At 48.7% G+C, this 17,967-nt stretch overlaps 1 long non-coding RNA gene across 1 annotated transcript; it reads left to right on the top strand.

The window, feature by feature from the left end:
* Positions 1-8,741: 8,741 nt before the first annotated feature.
* On the top strand, positions 8,742-15,159 carry LOC144084704 (uncharacterized). Its single transcript, XR_013303887.1, has 2 exons — positions 8,742-12,373; positions 13,512-15,159. It is a non-coding gene; the product is annotated as an uncharacterized LOC144084704 (long non-coding RNA).
* The last annotated feature ends 2,808 nt before the right edge of the window (positions 15,160-17,967 follow it).

Below are 17,967 nucleotides of genomic sequence, written 5' to 3'. Positions count from 1 at the left end.
ATGTCTGTCACCCCGCCAAATGGCCTGCATGTATACGCCACGTTTACGGCACGGCGGGAGTAAAACTCTGATTATTTCATCAGGAAATGTAAATCCTCTGCCGCCTGCACCAGGATGTGGGTTTGAACCCTTCGAGGTGCGACAATCACAGCATTTTATGCCTCCATATCTCCATGTGTTGCCTGTACCTCGCGGACGATCGAAATAAATACTTGAAAGAACCAGACTCGGACCCTCGCCTACTTTGGGGTCCTCCATTCCCATACGTAACAGCACGATCCAGCCAGAATGGACCCCGCGGGCGCAGACCAAGCCCCCACCGACCCGCCTGCGCAAGTCGTGGACCAGCACACCCAAGCTATAAAATTCCCCTTGGCTGAGGTATCGGGCATAACTCAGACCCTCAATGCCATACGGGAACAACGCACGCCCTTGCCTCACTCACCGAGTGCACAGCCGACCCCACCCGCTCCCCAGGTAACACCGGCTGGTATCGCCGCACCGCGAAACTATGGTGCCCTCACCTGCCCCCTACAGTGGAAATCTCGGTGCATGCCAGCATTTCTTGGTTCAATGCCGGTTGGTATTTAAACAACAATGCCTCACCTACACCTCTGACCGAGCCAAGATCGCTTACCTGATCGGCTTTTACACCGCTACATGGCTCCTGCATTTTTAACAAGTTAGACCTCCGAAATGCTTACCATCTGGTCCGGATTCGGGAGGGGGACAAATGGAAAACAGCCTTCACCCCCAGGGCCTTTTTGAATACCCGGTAATGCCTTTCGGACTCTGCAATGCCCCGGGAGTGTTCCAGTCCCTGATCAATGACGTCCTCCGGGACATGCTCAACTGATTTGTATTCGTTTATCTGGATGACCTCTTGATTTTTTCACGCAGCCTTGAGGAGTATGTGCAGCACGTGCGCCAGGTGTTGCAACGTCTCCTGGAGAACCGCCTATTTGCCAAGGCTGAGAAGTTTGAATTTCACGTCTCGGAGACCACCTTTCTGGGGTACGTGGTGAACGCCGGGGAGATGCGGATGGATGCCAAGAAGGTCGACGCCGTAACTCAGTGGCCCAGGCCCAAGGGGAGAAGGGAGTTGTAACGTTTTTGGGGGTTTGCAAACTTCTATAGACGTTTCATCAGGAACTATAGCTGCGTCGCCGCCCCCTCACAGCACTCACATCCACGAAACTCCCGTTCAGTTGGTCAGGCGCAGCGGAGGCGGCGTTCTGTGACCTGAAGTCCCGTTTCACTGTTGCTGAGGTATTGAGGGCCCAAGAGATGGAGTCGGACCCAAGAAGAGGTACGCATAAGGACCTGTATGTTCCAACCCCAATGCAGTCCAAGGTACTAGAATGGGCCCACACCTCCCGCCTGACCTGCCACCCGGGGGTTGCCCGCACACAGGCGGTTTTGCGCCAACGCTTTTGGTGGCCGACATTAAGGGGAGATACGCAATCTTTCGTATCTGCCTGCAATGTGTGCGCACGCAACAAATCCTCCACCAAGCCAAGCTCCGGTCTACTCCTCCCACTCCAGATTCCTAGCCGTCCCTGGTCTCATGTTGCGGTCGACTTCGTTACGGGCCTTCCCAAGTCGCAGGGTAACACCGCCATACTCACCATAGTCGACCAGTTTTCCAAGGCGGCCCACTTCATTGCCCTCCGAAAACTACCCTCAGCCCAGGAGACAGCCGCCTTCCTCACGCAGCATGTTTTCCGCTTGCATGGAATTCCGGCCGACATCTTCTCCGCCCTGGGGTCCACAGTTCACTTCGCATGTCTGGTCTGCCTTCTATTCAGCCCTAAAGATCACCGCAAGCCTCTCCTCGGGATATCATCCACAGTCAAACGGTCAATGTGAGCGCACAAATCAGCAGTTGGAGGCAGCGATTTGCTGCGCCACCCATGCCGACCCAACCACCTGGAGCGAACATCTGCCCTGGATCGATTATGCCCACAACTTCCACCCTAAAGCCTCCTCCAACCTGTCCCCTTTCAATTGCTCCCTAGGCTACCAACCCCCCTTATTCCCTTCCCTGGAAGCGGAGATTGCCTTGCCCTCCGTCCATGCACACCTGACCAGATGTGGCCGTATCTGGGAGAACGCCCGGGCCGCGCTTCAGCTTGCTTCCAACCGTGCCCAAGGGCAGGCCAATCGCCGTCGTGCCCCCGCACCAGCCTACGTTGTGGGTCAAGAGGTTTGGCTGTCCACCCGTGATCTTCCCCTAAAAACCGAGTCCCGGAAGCTGTCCCCCGCTTCATCGGCCCCTACAAGATCGAACGGATAATAAACCCATGCGCCGTGCGCCTCAAGCTCTCACCGCCCCTCCGCATCCACCCCAACTTCCACGTTTCCCAAATCAATCCAGTTCCTTGCCTGTCTTATTGATACTCGACTTCTTGTTTGCACCCAGGATTCCGACCACGTTCTGCCCCCACGACCACGGATTACAGACCAAGTACAACGACCACGGATCACGTACCACGGACAACGACCACAGATCACGGACCACGGACAACGACTGCGCTTTCGAACCTGTACACGACACACGGACTCCACGGCAACCGACCTTCCCGCTACGGCCAACGGAGCAAGCAGAAACCAGCAAGAAGGAATAAGATCAAATGGTCAAAATCAAATGAAGCAGAGACATGGCGCTCTTTGGACACAGACCTGATCAAGACCCTGAAGGAAAGCTTGCAGGGAGGTGTCGAAGCCAAGCTTAACCTGTTTGAGCATGCCATATACCAGACCAGCAGAGACAGGTTCGGTGAAATTACCGTCAAGCAGAAGACTACCCCAAGAGACAGGGGAGGAGGGAAAAAGAGATCGTCCAGCTCGGGCAAAGAGGCCGGCAACTATGAATGAACTGGAGGACGCCAACCGAGTCAGAGAGAGAGGGCCTGAAAGTTCTGTGGGTAGAGGTCAGGCAAAGACTATCCAGGCTTCACAGAGCTGAACGCATCCGCAAGTGTAGCAAACGGAAACAGAAAGAGCGAGCCAGCTTCCACAAGGACTCCTTCAAGCACGCCAGACAACTGCTGGAGGAGAAGTCCGGAAAGCTCGAGACCACCAGGGAGCTAATGAAACAGCACATCAGAAGGCAGTACATCGGCGAACTAAGAGACGTCCCACTAAGAACACCAGGATACATACCTCGGCCCTCAACACCGACGGCTGAGTTTAACATCATGCCCCCAAGCTCAACGAAGTTAGGCAAGCGCTGAAGAAGGCAATGTCCTCATCAGCACTGGGCCCTAATGGAGTCCTCTACAAGTTGAATATAAACTTCCCCCAGGTATTAGAGCTACTCTGGTGCCTAATGAGAACTGCCTGGAAGAAGCAGGTCAGTCCATTGGAGTGACAAAGGGCTGTGGTGGTCTTCATCCCAAAGGAAGCGAATTCCAAAGAAATTGGCCAATTCAGAAGCATCGCCTGCTGAACGCAGAGGGGAAGATCTTCTTCACGGTGTTAGCGAGAAGGATGTCCGCCTACCTTCTAGAGCAGGGCTCTCAAACTTGCGGCCCGCGGGCCAACTGCGGCCCTCGGGACGATAATTTGCGGCCCCCGTCTTAATATGAAAGATTAATGTTCGTGCGGCCCGCAAAATTGATATGAATGACACTTGTGTTCGGAGCAATGTTCCCTCTAAGCTGCCCGTGTGCGCAATTGCGCACTACTCTCGTCTTCTCTGCGCAGTAGCAATCATATGGCGCGCAGTAAAAAAAAAAATCTTTTTTTTTTTTTTTAATTTTTTTTTTTTTTTTTAATTTTTTTTTTTTTACCCCTTTCCCCATGATGGCGCCGTTTAAGTGGCAGCCAGTGGCAGTAGCTCTGTCCACTCATGTTTTTCGTGTTTTACAGCATGTTTTACATGAAAAATTAGAGGGAACATTGACATGCACCTGCTTGTGGCAGGTGTGATACTGGTGTGCCCATAGCGAGCAATGATGATGTCGTGACCGGATGATTCGCCTAAAGACATTTCGCCGACGGATGTTTGACAGACGGACAGGTCGTACTAGTATTTGTTAGTTTAATGATTAAATACAAATACTAGTATTTGTATTTAATCATTAAACGCTGTTTTCAGCTGGATTTGACCGAATTTGAGAGCATTTTGAGCCGTTTGGCGAATGGACGTCTATAGACGTTTTTTTGCCTCCATCGCGATATCATCCAGTATTTGTATTTAATCATTAAATGCTGTTTTAGGATGGATTTGACCCGATTGCTGTCATTTTACGGCTCGGTTCTGCTACATCTGCCTGCCCAAGAGTGCTTATTCCCGGACTGCCATGCCCGCCCAAGAGTGCTTATTCCCGGGCTGCCATTGATGGTAGACGAACATTGATTTTTACTATAATTTGGACAACACCGGCGGCGGGCCGGATTAAAAATCCTAACGGGCCGTATATGGCCCGCGGGCCGAGGTTGAAAAACTTGTACACACACGATCCGGCGGGGCGAGCGTTCGAATCCCGTTTCGGCGAAACCTCCGTTCGGCCGAATCAACGTTCGGTGGAACGTCCATTCGGCGACCTGCCCGTCTGTCAAACGTCCGTCGGCGAAACGTCTTTAGGCGAATCATCCGAGTACCGATGATGTCGCTCACACTGGTACTCAGTGCGCTCAGGGAGGTTGTCTTTCTGCTCAGACCAACAAAAAATTAGAGGGAACTTTGGTTCGGAGCTGAATGAACCAATCACGGTGAGGTATACGGCTCTGGAGGGCGGGACATCGGCCGGGCTGTCCAGTGCCTCGCTCACTCACTCATTCATTCCTCCAATCAGCTGGGCGGAGGAGAAGCCGTGAGGCTGATCACTCCGCTCGGCGCGCACACTCCTCTGCTGCTCTCAGCAGAGAACTGAATGAGGCGCTATGATCCGTGATCCAGCCTGTGTCAGTGTCTGTAGCCATCTCCGCGATTGAAACGGAGAGCGAAAGTGCACATGCGCCACAAACCCGCGCGACTGAATGTGAAAGATCAACCCGAGACTCATTCCAAGTGGAAAAACATATTACAGAGCCCCAGAGATGTCTCTTTCAAAGCCTGCCGTGAAGAGAAAGGTCGGTGATGAGCACAGACAGTTTCAAGAAAAGTGGGGAGTGCAATATTTCTTTGTTGAACACAGGGGCACCCCGACGTGTCTCATTTACACTGAAAAAGTTGCGGTGCACAAGGAATACAATTTGAAACGTAATTGTACTACGAGACATGCTGAGGAGTACGAAAAATACCAGGGAGATGAGAGAGCCAACCAGGTTGCCAGTCTTAAAACACGTCTTCTGAGGCAACAGGATTTCTTCAAGAAGGCTACCAAAGACAGTAATGCAGCAGTCAAAGCTAGCTACGCCGTTTGTGAGTTGATTGATCCTGTGCTAAGTGATCCCAAATGGCTCATGGACTTGGCTTTTCTTGTTGATATCACACATGAGCTTAATGTACTGAACAAGAAGCTACAAGGCCAGGGGCAACTTGTCAGTGCTGCCTATGACAACGTGAGAGCATTCTGCACTAAACTTGTGTTATGGAAAGCCCAGCTCTCTCAGACAAACCTTTGCCATTTCCCAGCATGCAAGGCTCTCGTGGATGCAGGCACACCATTCAGTGGTGAGAAGTATGTTGAGGCCATTTCGAAGCTACAGGAGGAATTTGATCACAGACTTCAAGACACACAAAGCCACATTTCAAATTTTTGCGGACCCCTTCTCCTTTGATGTGCAAGATGCCCCTCCTGAGCTTCAAATGGAGCTCATTGACCTGCAGTGCAACTCTGCACTCAAAGCCAAGTTCAGGGAGGTGAGTGGAGAAGCAGACAAGCTTGGGCAATTTTTGAGAGAGTTGACCCCCAGCTTCCCTGAACTTTCCCGAAGGTTCAAGCGGACCATGTGCCTTTTTGGGAGCACATACTTGTGTGAGAAGCTCTTCTCCACCTTGAACTTCAATAAGTCCAAGTACAGGTCCAGACTTACTGATGAGCATCTTCAAGCTCTACTGAGGGTCTCCACTGCTTCCTCCCTCAAGCCAAATGTGACTATGTGAGAAGAAGCGCTGCCAGGTCTCTAGCAGCAAGGAGTAGGCAAGAGAAGCCGTGTTCAGAATATTTCATGTTCAATGTTCCATTCAAGTTCAGAAAGTTAAAGGTTAAAGAGCTGTTAATACAGACATTTGAAACGGAATAAAAATAATTCATTTTCTCTACTTAGCCAGCCAGTGTATATCTACTGTATGCTCATTAGTATTATTTGGTTTTGTATTACTGATTGATTTATTTTTTATTCATCTTTAAGTTAATTTATTTAATTCATTATTTTTTGTTAAAAAATAAAGATATTTGATAACGTTGGAATGTTTTATCAGTGCTTTTCTTGTGGAAATCCTGATGCGGCCCAGTCTCACCCAGACTCGGCCTCTAGCGGCCCCCAGGTAAATTGAGTTCGAGACCCCTGTTCTAGAGAATGGCTACATCGATACCAACGGCCAAAAAGCAGGAATCCCGGGCTTTCCGGGCTGTGTAGAGCATTCTGCCATGATCTGGGACCAGACCCAGAAGGCGGGAGAAGACCGACCTGCATGTCATTTGGCTCGATCTCGCCAATGCGTATGAATCTGTCCCACTCCTGCTCATCAGTTCTGCCTTGGCGTTCTTCCATATCCCTCCCTATATCAAGAAGCTGCTAGCACTGTACATCAGCGACCTGCAGATGAGCTTTGCCCTCCAGGAATTTACCACCGGGTGGCAGCAGCTAGAAGTGGGAATTGCAATGGGGTGCACCATATCTCCAATCCTCTTTGTGGCAGGCTTTGAGATAATCCTCATTGGGGCAAGACAAATGGTTGGAGGAATCAAATTACCGTATCATGCTGTTTAATATACGCCCATTTAATATACCCGGGTATATTAAACGGCAGGGGTATATTAAATGGCGCACAAACGGGAAGGTACCATCCACTACGCACGTGACGGGGTGCATCAACGTTTTGCAGACTATACCTGTATTAGGTTTAAGTAGGTCATGTAACAGGATTAACCTTAATCTGTTTCATTAGTAAACAAAATAAAGGCTGCACTTTAAGTGCAAGAGATTTTGGTACCTTAGCCAAGTTTACTAATTTAACAGTACAATCTACCGTATTTTGCTGTTTAATATACCCGCTAAATACGGTATAAGTGATTTTGTGCAGTCACTCATTCAATATGGAAAGCACAAGCAGCACGGAAGCTTTCAAAGACAACATTGCGTCTACTTCCAGCACAGTGAGTAGGAAAAAGCGGACGGAACTGACTGTCGAACGAAAGCTCGCCATTCTACACGAGCTCCGAACCACTTTCAGCAACAACAAGCGAAAGTGTGCTAGTAACTACTTACTGCTGAATAAAGTCTGACTTGGAATTTTAATGAACTTAAGTATCTATAATTGTGCCCCCATGAACACCATACAAATCTTGCCAAAAAAGCTGAGTTGCCGTTTAATATACCCAGGGGTATATTAAATGGCGCACAAACGGGAGGCTCAAAAAAAGCAAAAATCATTTAATACACCCGGGTATATTAAACAGCATAATACGGTACCATCTCGCCAGAGATTACCCCCATTGAGGAGCCAGCCTCCTTCAGACAGTAGCATGCAGATCTCGACTGCTGAAGAGGATGGACGAGTTGACATCGTGGGCCAGGATATAGATCAAACCCTCCAAATCCCGTAGTCTGTCGCTCAGAAGAGGAGTCAGAAACAACAACACCACCTTTATTGTTGGGGGAGAAAGAATCCCCCTCCTCTCTGAGCAACCCATCAAAAGTCTAGGGAGGCAGTACACTGCAGAGCTGTCTGATAACCAGAAGGAGAGGACCATAATGAGACAACTTACTGATGGCCTGTCAAGGACTGACTGACCAGAGCCAACTCCCCGGAAAGTTCAAGGTCTGGTGCTACCAGTTCATACTCTACAGAAGGGTAATGTGGCCCATGAAAATGAGCAAATTCTCCTCATCCACTGTGAGCAAGATGGATGGACAAGCCAATTCATTCATCAGGAAGTGGCTACGGTGCCTTTCCGAAACGGGCCTCTTTGGAAGGAATGCACTGCAACTGTAACTGCAGTCTATCAGTCTGGGCTACAGGCAAGAGAAGTCTAGGCTGGTTCTCAAGCTAAGAGAGTTCACTGATCAGTCAGTAAGAAACGCCAACATCAAGGTTCCCACTGGCCGGAGGTGGAACGCCCAGGTTGACCAAGCCATCAATAGACTGCAGCATCAGGAAATCATGGGCAGAGTTCAGGTAGGAAGAGCACATTTCTGGTCCAGAGCTAACCGTAAGGAGAGGAAGGAGATGGTGGTGGCGGAGGTACTCGGACGTTTGGTCCCCGGACGTTTGGTCGACCGGACGTTTGGTAGAACGGACGTTTGGTAGAATGGACTTTGGTGGAACGGACGTTTGGTAGAACGGACGTTTGGTCGCCTGGATGTTACTGTTGAAACCAGCTCTCAAAATTATAATCATGAGAGAGAGTGAGTTTAATATCTAAATATCTAATATCGAAATATCAACAGTAAACTCTGTCATAATTTGACAGCGAGCGAACCCGGCGACCAAATGTCTGTTCTACCAAATGTCTGTTCTACCAAACGTCCGTTCTATCAAACGTCCGGTCGACCAAACGTCCGGTCGACCAAACGTCCAGTCGACCAAACTTCCGGGGACCAAACGTCTTTCGACGAAACGTCTGGTCACGGGTGGCGGTGGTGACAAGGATGGGGAAGAGCGCTACAAGATAAAGGCCATGTCGCTAGGAAGCTGGACAGGCTGGGAGGGAGTTGTCAACCAAAACATCAGTTGGTCAGACCTGTGGAAGATCCTGGAGTCAAGGATCAGCTTCCTCATTCGCGTAACCTACGACACGTAACCTCCACCAATGGTTCGGGAATGAGGTATGCTGCGCACTTTGCAACGCTCCCAATGCTAGCCTCTACCACATCTTGTCAGGCCGCAAGACTGCACTTTCTCAGTGGCGCTACAGATGGCGGCATGACCAGGCCCTGAGGAAACTAGCTGAAATGCTGGAGGGACACTGGCAGAGCAGTAAAAAATCACCACCAGCAGATAGCCACGCCAACTTCGTCACAGAAAGGGGGGAAAGAGCTACAGCTCAGCGAGAAAGTGTGCAGGGAAATGGAACTCCACAACGAAAAGGTGAATAAAAATAGGTAAATCTTAAAAAGACTGAAATACTGTCATTTGTTTGGGAAAGCAGGAACTTTCATTTCGGAGACACGATGAAAGCGGTGGATCTAAAAACAAACAACTATGTGGAGCTTCTTTATCTCTTTGCTGAGAGAAACACGGATTTACATTACCACTTGTCCACTAACAAAAATTTTAGTGGGACGTCGGGCAAAATACAAAACGACTTGCTATTGCTGAAGTGATGGGGGAAGAGCTCAGAATGGAAGTTAATAAAGCACCGATTGTCTCTGTTATGGTGAATGAGATGACACACGCGAGTAACGCAGCGCAGCTTGCTCTGATTTTTGGTGAGTAAAATGTGGCTATATTCCTAAATAATGTTTCTTTTTTATGAAGTTATTGATCCTTTTTTATGTGTCGCAGCTGTTGCTGCAGTAAAGGTTTTATAGCCATTCATTCATTCATTCATTTTCAAAACCGCTTTATCCTCATTATGGTCGTGGGGGGTGCTGGAGCCTATCCCAGCTGACTCCGGGCCAGAGGCGGGCCACAAGGAGACGGGCAACCATGCACACTCACACCCATACCTCGGGGCAATTTAGAGTGGCCAATCAGCCTAACATGCCTGTTTCGGGAATGTGGGAGGAAACTGGAGTACCCGGAGGAAACCCACGCAGGCCCGGGGAGAACATGCACACTCCACACAGGTGGACTGACCTGGATTTGAACCCAGAGCTGTGAGGACGGTGCGCTAACCATGCGCTCCATTGGGCGGCCCAGTTTTTTAGCCATAAAATAATTATTGAGGGTTGGATTGATTCAGACATAGCCAAGGTGTGAAATTCACGGCCCGCCACTGCGTCTTTGTAAGGAATTTGCAGATGGGGGAGCCTGATTGTACTGCAGTACACACACAAAATAGCATCTTCGACATTATACAATAATGGGAAGACAGTTTTGATTGGTGTATGTTTAGTTAATTTGTGTAATTACTTCAGCCAAAAAGAAAAACCAAATATAGCTCTCAACCCTAAAAGGAAGTAATGATCAAAACATAATACCAGTTAATATACAAAATTTTGACTAGGCATTTGGATTTTCACAATTTATAATGATGGAATAATAAGATAATTGTGATTTTCTGTTATTTGTTGGATTTAAGACAATTCGAGAAACACTAATTTTATTAGTGACCAAACATTATTCGCCAAAATTTTAAATGTTATGTACTTTTTTTATGATAAGCAATACAAAAGAAGAATGGATGGATGAAAAAAAAATATTATAGTGTTATCAATATGGTTGAAAGGACATACAAGTTACTGTTTTGTTCTGGATAATAATGACTCAATACAAATTTCATGTACAATCCTCAGCACTTCCTCATTACTCTCTATTTTCTTGGCCAACACTCTCCTTTCCCTACAACCTCAATCATCCAACTTACCCTTCATCTTTTTTCCTTTAAGTAGTACATCCCATAAAATAAAGTACATTTTTCTCTCTCAACTTTATTTTCCCTTTCTCCACTCTGCCCACACTCTCCTTGTCTCTGTCTCTTTTTTTTCCTGGTCTTTCCTCTGAATACCAGCCAACAATTAACCTTCTATCTCAATCCACAAATCCTCCAATGATTTTTGGTAATCATCAGGAGATTTATCAGATTCGATATGTCAACAGTGTCAGGAGCGGCTCATTTGTCCCTGCTGGCTTGCCGTCAGGTTAGAGCAGCTGCAAACGATCCTTGATTACTTCCTGATGTGGGTATTTAAGCACCACGGAAGTACTTAGTCATTGTCGGATCGTCCTGCATGACACCCTACGTGTTACAGCATACATCGCTACAAGGTACTTTCCCCATACTCCGTTTTTTGTTACGTTTTGGGATGTATAAGCCCTTGTTATTTTGTAAAGCTTTTGAGTCATTAAAGTTACTGTCAGGAACAGCTCGTCTCGTCTCTTCCTGCTTCCCCGCTACTGGGTCCAAATCCCCCCGTAACAGTCTCCTGACCAAATCTTATTTCACTGTTTTAGTGGTACACTCACCTCTACATTAATCCAAAAATACAAGCAAGTACACAAACCCTAATTTTTGAACAATCTCCAATTATTCTAACACTCACTATCGTTTTTTTGAGAGACACAAAATCCTCATCGTGTACCGAAACGTTACAGTGCTCAGCCGCCTCCGGCTTTGCATCAGTTACAACAAGAGTGCTACGAACTTTGTTACCCTGCCTGGTGGGTCCCTTCTTTCACCACCTTTCCAGGTCCATCGTTACCCTGGGTCAGGAACTCTGTTACCCTGACATATTACATAAAACAAAACCAGGTCTTATGTCGGCCTGCGTCAGGAACTATGTTACACTGACGTATTAAATAAAACAAAACCAGGTCCTTTGTTGGCCTAGGTCAGGAACTCTGTTACCCTGATGTATTAAATAAAACAAAACCCCTACCAAATGACTGACACAATTGTACCAAAAGACCCCACTACTAAAACTATAGAAGAATTTTGTGAATTCATCAAACAGGCTTCCTGTCGGTGCACCTAGGAGACCACAGTCCAATGGAATACTTGTCCACGCCTCTGTCCTTCTTACTGAAGTCCTTTTGGATCACAACGGGGTCACCATTTCTTGAAATGCTAGATTTAAAATTAGATTAGACCTTTATTTCATCCGGTGTTCAGGAAATTTCCTTGGTTGCCGTAGGAAGACAGTAGCAAGCACAGACCAAGCCACGCCACGGGTGGGGTCGAGTCCCAAAGGTTGCAACAAAACAAAGCAAAAAGCACAAAGTACAAGGCAAAGTATATGGGAGAGCATTAAGGAATAATAAAATGCAATTAAAAAAGATAGAAAAGCAGCAAAAACACAAATCGAGGAAGGGCGGACGGAGCTACCGCTATCGGCTGCCACTTGAGCGGCGCCATCTTGGTTGCAGTAGCAAGAACGGATACAGAAACAAGAAAAACACATTGTAGAGCTAGATAAAACTGGAACCACACACAGGAAGTCTTCCACAAGGTGGGGAACTTCTGCAGACTGTGACCGAAGTTGAAAATATGCAGAATCCCTCTTCCAAGCTTATCTGCACAGTCTCTCAGTACTCTGGAGCTGAAGAATCAACAGCAACAGAGTACAACACTCCTGATACTCCGTTTCCGGCCTGGTAAGTGCCGACAGCTCTTCTATCTTATCGGGGAGGGATCTCACTTTCCCCATAAAATAATAGATGGAATGATTGGTCTGAAGCGTCGCTTCTTCTCCCGGTACTTTTGTCCAGCTCTGGATTTCCAGCGGCATCGAGGTGTTGCTCTTGTTGCTGCGTATTGTTCACAGCTGATCCGATGTGTATGACAGTGGAAGCATGGCTGAATGGTTCTACAAAAGAACTATCAGAAAGAAATGAACTTAATAAAAGAAATAAAGTTGTAAAAACATTAAAGTAAAAAGTATAAAGTACAAAGTAAAATAAAAAGTAATGAATTAAGAAATATTAAAGTGTAATAACAAAAGATAGAAAAAAAATACCTTTTAACTCCTTATTTCCATTCGATGCATGTTCATTCCCATATAAGAACTCAAGCAAGAGCAAGTTTACTTTATTAACCTTACAGAGGAATCACAGACAGCACACAGGTACAGTCGATCTTAGCCTTAGCAGAGACGTAAAAGAATGCCTCTCTGTCTTGCAAGCATTATTATACATGTTGAGGACAAAGCAAAAAGCCGTTCTCTGACTTGTCAGCAGTCCATCGTACTGTGCCCAACATCCGTGAGGTGTGGGGGGACCTGGTTTCTCAGATGTCCATTCCTCTGAGAAGACAAGGGAGTGTCATTGTAAGATAAGACTGTAAGATAAGATGACAAAGACGCTTGGCAATTGCATGTTCATATTGTATCAGTTTTCATAAGTATGGAAACATCGTTGTCATAAGAAACTTGCCCAGAGTTTGGTCATTGTAATGGAGACTTGCCACTGATTAATCGGACTTTGCCCAAAGTTTGGTCGTTGTCATGGAGACTTGCCACTGATTAATCAGACTTTGCCCAACGTTTGGTCGTTGTCATGGAGACTTGACACTGATTAATCAGACTTTGCCCAAAGTTTGGTCGTTGTCATAGAAACTATACTATACCCTGTTTTCCTATATAAAGACTGACCCACTGTTCATTCGGAGAGAGTTGCAAGGACAACAGACTGTGAGCGGTTCACAGCTGTTTGAGCTCTCTCCCCATCCTGCAGTCTGGTAATAAGCCTATTTCCTATTAAATTGATCTCACTCTTTCTTAACCTGCTCCTGAAGCTGTTTTTACAGATCTATTATACTTTGGTGCCGATACCCGAGACCCAACAAGCCGAGACCCTGGACGAGGCGGCCGGCGAGGGAGAGAGCGACTCCCCGGCGCCCCTGGACGAGGGGGCCGGCGAGGGAGAGGGCGACTCTCCGGCGCCCCTGGACGAGGCGGCCGGCGAGGGAGAGGGCGACTCTCCGGTGCCCCTGGACGAGGCGGCCGGCGAGGGAGAGAGCGACTCTCCGGCGCTCCTGGACGAGGGGGGCCGGCGAGGGAGAGAGTGACTCTCCGGCGCTCCTGGACGAGGGGGCCGGCGAGGGAGAGAGTGACTCTCCGGCGCTCCTGGACGAGGGGGCCGGCGAGGGAGAGAGTGACTCTCCGGCGCTCCTGGACGAGGGGGCCGGCGAGGGAGAGAGTGACTCTCCGGCGCCCCTGCGCGAGGGGGCCGGCGACGGCGAGAGTGACTCTCCGGCGCCCCTGCGCAAGGGGGCCGGCGACGGCGAGAGTGACTCGCCGGCGACGGCGAGAGTGACTCACCGGCGCCCCTGCACGAGGGGGCCGGCGACGGCGAGAGTGACTCACCGGCGCCCCTGCGCGAGGGGGCCGGCGAGGGCGAGAGTGACTCTCCGGCGCTCCTAGACGAGGGGGCCGGCGAGGGAGAGAGTGACTCTCCGGCGCTCCTGGACGAGGGGGCCGGCGACGGCGAGAGTGACTCACCGGCGCCCCTGCGCGAGGGGGCCGGCGACGGCGAGAGCGACCCTCCAGCCCTCCCGACCGAGGGGACAGGCGGCCCCCCGAACAGCCAGGGTAAGGTACCCGACGACCATTCTAAAGTTCCGTTGTCTGTTAAGGGCAGGGGGCTTGGCCAGCACCTAAAGCACCAGCGGGGCGGCCCGCCGGACCGGCCACTCCCACTCCTCTCCAAGCGCCGAGGTCTGCCGGAGAGGCCTCTCCTACGTCTCGTCATCGGCCGGCGCGGACGCCCGCCGGACCGACCAGGCCTACGCCTCGTCATCGGCCGGCGCGGACGCCCGCCGGACCGACCATGCCCACGCCTCGTCATCGGCCGGCGCGGACGCCCGCCGGACCGACCATGCCCACGCCTCGTCATCGGCCGGCGCGGACGCCCGCCGGACCGACCACTTCCTCGCCTCGTCTCTGGCCGGCGCGGACGCCCGCCGGACCGGCCACTCTCCCGTTGCTTCACGGGCTGGCGCGGACGCCCGCCGGACCGGCCAACCTCTCATTGCTTCACGGGCTGGCGCGGACGCCCCCCGGACCAAGTGTACAGTTATCGCCCGCCCTCCCTGTCTGCTTTTCCGTTTTTCATGGACATTTGGCTTTGGGTCGTCTAGAATCCGTCCCTAAGGGGGGAGGTACTGTCAGGAGTGGCCCTTTTGGCCCTCCTGTGTTGCCGTCGACGCGTACTGGCTGTAGCCAATCCACTGATTGCTTTCGTTTCCTGTATTTAAGTAGCGACGCGTCATCACACGTCGCCGGATCGTTGACGATTGCTGACTGTTGTTAGCGGTCGCTAGCTGTTGCTAGCGGTCGCTAGCTGTCGTTATTCTGTTGCCTCTGCCCGTATGCGCGCCGCATGCGCCCACGTTTGTTTCCACGGCATGGTTGATTCATTAAAGGACTCCGTATCACGCTGAATGCCTCGTCCTCTCCTGCTTCCTGCATTTGGGTCCACCTACATCCACGGTCGCGTCACACAACGCGGCGCGACCGTAACAGATGCCCCCGATCGCGCTGCGATGACGCAGCGACGCAGCGTGATCGTAACAGTATGGCATCATTAAATTGATTTGCAAGCTTTGTGCAACGTTCAATATTTGGGTCCTGCTGCTCGATCTTTCTGTTTATAAATGGTACTGACGGTCGAACGATTCAAGTTGTATGCCCATGCAACGCTCACCACTCTCACGCGCATCAAGCTTCGTTATTATTGCCACTCGTTTCAAATGAAATGGCTTGCCTCTTCCTAGCACCTCCCTCATTTGAAGCCTTTCACTTTTCACCAACAATAATGAATAATGGCTACACGAGATATTTCATGATAAAAATGAAAAAGGTTCTTTGCACACTGGAGATACGTCATGCACTTACGCAACTTAGGCACTGCAACGAACTGGGCAGAGGAAGGTGGATGCTGGGTGAGCTGAGCGCTCACAGCGCCAGGCGTCGGTATTAGCGGCGGAAAGAAGCACTACTCGGAAAAAGGCGCGCAATACAAAATCGAAATTACGAACATTTTTCGACATCAACGCAATTTGCAGACATGTTCGTATGTACCGTTGTTCGTAAGTCGTATGTTCGTAAGTAGGGGAGCGTCTGTATCGAGATCAATTTCGGTAAATTTAGAATAGAATTGTTGTTTAAACTATTAAGTAAGTGATTAAAATGGGTCGGAAAGCAACAAGGGAAAGGGGTTTGTTGCCAGACTGCAGAATGGAGATCGGAGGGTTACCGGATGTGGGGCATGTGCTGATGCGTAGTGTGGGGGGTTGCATGTGTCTGCCGCGATGGGTGGAGAGGCATGGTTTCTGTCCCAGTTTGAAGGATGTGGAAGGTTTGATGAAGGATATGGAAGGTTTGATGAACGTAGAAAGGGAATTGTTGAAGAAAAGAGTTTTGTAAGTGAATAGAAAAGATTTTTGTAAGCATGAAGAAAAGATTATTGCAAGTGCACAAGAAAAGAAAGTGTGGGAAAAGCAGCTGAAGGTGACAGAGAGAGAAACAGAGAGAGATTGTGACAGAGAGAGAGAGAAAGAGAGTGACAGAGAGAGAGAGAGAGAGAGAGAGAGAGAGAGAGAGAGAGAGAGAGAGAGAGAGAGAGAGAGAGAGAAAGAGAAAGAGAATGACAGAGAGACTGAAAAAAACCCCAAAAAACAAAGAGTGCACTATATGGTATTCCAAAGAATCATTGATTTATAGTGATAATGGGACCCGAATTGTACCTGGCTGATTTAAATACTAATTGACTTAGGACAGGCATAATTTCCCTAGGACTGAAGGGGCATGGTTTTCAGTGTACGAAAGATATTCCCTGTTTTGTCCTGAGACTGGTTGAACATTCTAAATTCCCCTGACTATGAGAGTGAGCGTGAATGCCTGTCTGTCTTCTTGTGTTTTTGATTGGCCGGCCACCAAGATATAATCAATCGGTTAGATATCAAGGTGGAAAAGGATTTAGAAATTTGGAATCTATTTCTGAAATCGCCAATAAGCCCTTTTTCAGGGATGGCGGTGACAAATTATGGAAAAAATATTTCATCAAATGATTTTTTTTGCTTAAAATGCAGCAGCAGTACTCCAAATGTGAAACTTGACTGGAGGAACAAATAACCTACTCTGCAAATTGGGGAATTTGGGGGCACTGAAAAAAAAGAAAGAAAAACAAAATCTTTAAGGAAACGCATTGAATTTGGGTTAGCAGAAGGAGACTGTGCTTCTCAACAGGAAACGGACCAACTGTCGTGCCAGGAGCCTGGGTCCTCAACCTACAGTATAAAGAAGAAGCACTACCAACGACATAAAGTGGGAACATCCATACCAAGTGTTGCTGACCAACCAGCAGACGTGAAAATAGCCGAGAGGGGGATGTGGATCCACCTTTTGTACTGTAAGAAGGTTCTCTCAGTTGAACCGTTTGAGGAGACAGGTGAGATAAACTTTCTGACGTAATAAAACAAAACGGCAACCACTCCAATATTGATTGGAAAGATTATTGCTCAGCAAGCAATGCCATAAAACCATAGGGAACTCTTTTATATTGGTTTTATTGTCTCCATATGCAAAAAAGGTGAACGCGTTTCAATTGAGACCAAACCTTCTTACAAAGGGTTAAAATAAACGACCGGAAAAAGAGAAGCTGCGGTGGTAGGCGGAAGGAGCCACTCAACGCGAGAATGGCCTCTATGCAAACAAACCATGCGTCCCACGATCATTGTTTGAAGTAATTGCCAAATTGAGCCATGGGAGGAGCCATGTCTCAACAGGGGATGATCAGTATAGTACAACAAACAATGCATGTTCCCAGAGGTCTCCAAACTTACTTTAAAAAAAAATGCAAACTGTCTCACCTGCTGTGGACCCAACTCTCAAGGCAATAAACGACCCAAGCGTGGAACAAGGCAAACAGGGACATAGAGGACCTTTGAGGTTCTGAACATGGATTTCATCAAACTGAACCAAAGTGGCAGATACAAGTACTGTGTTGTGATCATTGACGTGCTTGCCAAGTGGGTTGAGATATGCCCATATAAGAAAGCTGACAGGAGAAACAGATTCTCTCACTCAGCGGTTATGCAAAATGTTCTAAGAAAGAACTGTGATAAATGCAAATGATCTGCCGACATCTTCTCGGTCTACCACACAAGAGGTCCTGTCCCCAGGCAACTTGGTACTCGTCAAGGTGATAAAAAGAAAGTGTTGGTCATCTCCACGTGGGGATGGACCTCA

The sequence above is a fragment of the Stigmatopora argus genome, chromosome 11 (genome assembly GCF_051989625.1).
Source record: "Stigmatopora argus isolate UIUO_Sarg chromosome 11, RoL_Sarg_1.0, whole genome shotgun sequence".
NCBI classification, from domain to species: Eukaryota; Metazoa; Chordata; class Actinopteri; order Syngnathiformes; family Syngnathidae; genus Stigmatopora; species Stigmatopora argus.
The sequence above is the reverse complement of the archived record's forward strand: the minus strand, read 5'-3'. Positions and strand labels throughout refer to the sequence as shown.